Here is a 1,109-nt window from a genome sequence, read left to right on the forward strand (position 1 = left end):
AGGTTTGACCCAGTCATACACATAGTAATGGCACACTTTGTACAGGTGCGTCATTACTATGTCAACTAGTAATGACGCACTATGCCCTGGTGCACCACTACTAACAATTTTTTTTATTTTTTTTCAAAACTAGTAATGGCGCACCACACACCAGGTGCGCCATTAGTAATATGTCAATAATGGCGCACCTGTATCTGGTGCGCCACTGCTATATAGCAGTGGCGCACCACATACATGGTGCGTCATTAATGTCCATATTAGCTATAGCCCTTTTCCTAGTAGTGGGATGTACATGCATGACAGAAAACGTGACCTACTGTGACAAACACGTATCATCACGGAAATGTATTTTTTTTGTAGTGCGTGTGTAACACCCCGCATGTAACTTTCCATATTTGTAACTCAAACTCTTGCCATTTTCGGCTATGTGTTATGATATTCCCTCTGTGGTCGGGTTTTGTCTTTCGTTTTGCTTTTGTTCATGTCATGCATATCATATCATGTCATCATGTGCATTGCATTTGCATACGTGTTCGTCTCATGCATCCGAGCATTTTCCCCGTTGTCCGTTTTGCAATCCGGCGCTCCCATCTCCTCCGGCGCACCCCTCTTGTTTTCTTTCGTGAGCGGGTGTCAAACGTTCTCGGAATGGACCGAGGCTTGTCAAGTGGCCTTAGTATACCACCGGTAGACCACCGGTCAAGTTTCGTTCCATTTGGAGGTCGTTTGGTACTCCAACGGTTAACCGGGCATCCGCAAAGTCCTTTTGTGTGTGCAGCAAAACCCCCCTCAAAACCAGCCCGAAACTCCTCTAAGTCACTTCCATGCTCTAGGTCATTCGATCACGATCGTGTGGGCGAAAACCGTACCTCATTTGGACTCTCCTAGCTCCCTCTACCTATAAATAAGTGCCTCTCCCGAAATCCTCTCGCAGTCTCAAACCCTAACCTTCGTCCCTCCGCGCGCCGGACACGTCCGCCCGGCGCCGGACGAAATCCCCGCCGCCGCCACGTCAGCGTCCGCCGGCGCCCATACCTCGCCGGCCCGTGGAGCCCCGGGAGGGCCCGCGCGAGCCCGCGTCCCCGCGCCGCCGCCTCTCGCCCGCGGAT

This window comes from Triticum aestivum, chromosome 2D (assembly GCF_018294505.1).
Source record: "Triticum aestivum cultivar Chinese Spring chromosome 2D, IWGSC CS RefSeq v2.1, whole genome shotgun sequence".
Classification (NCBI taxonomy): Eukaryota; Viridiplantae; Streptophyta; class Magnoliopsida; order Poales; family Poaceae; genus Triticum; species Triticum aestivum.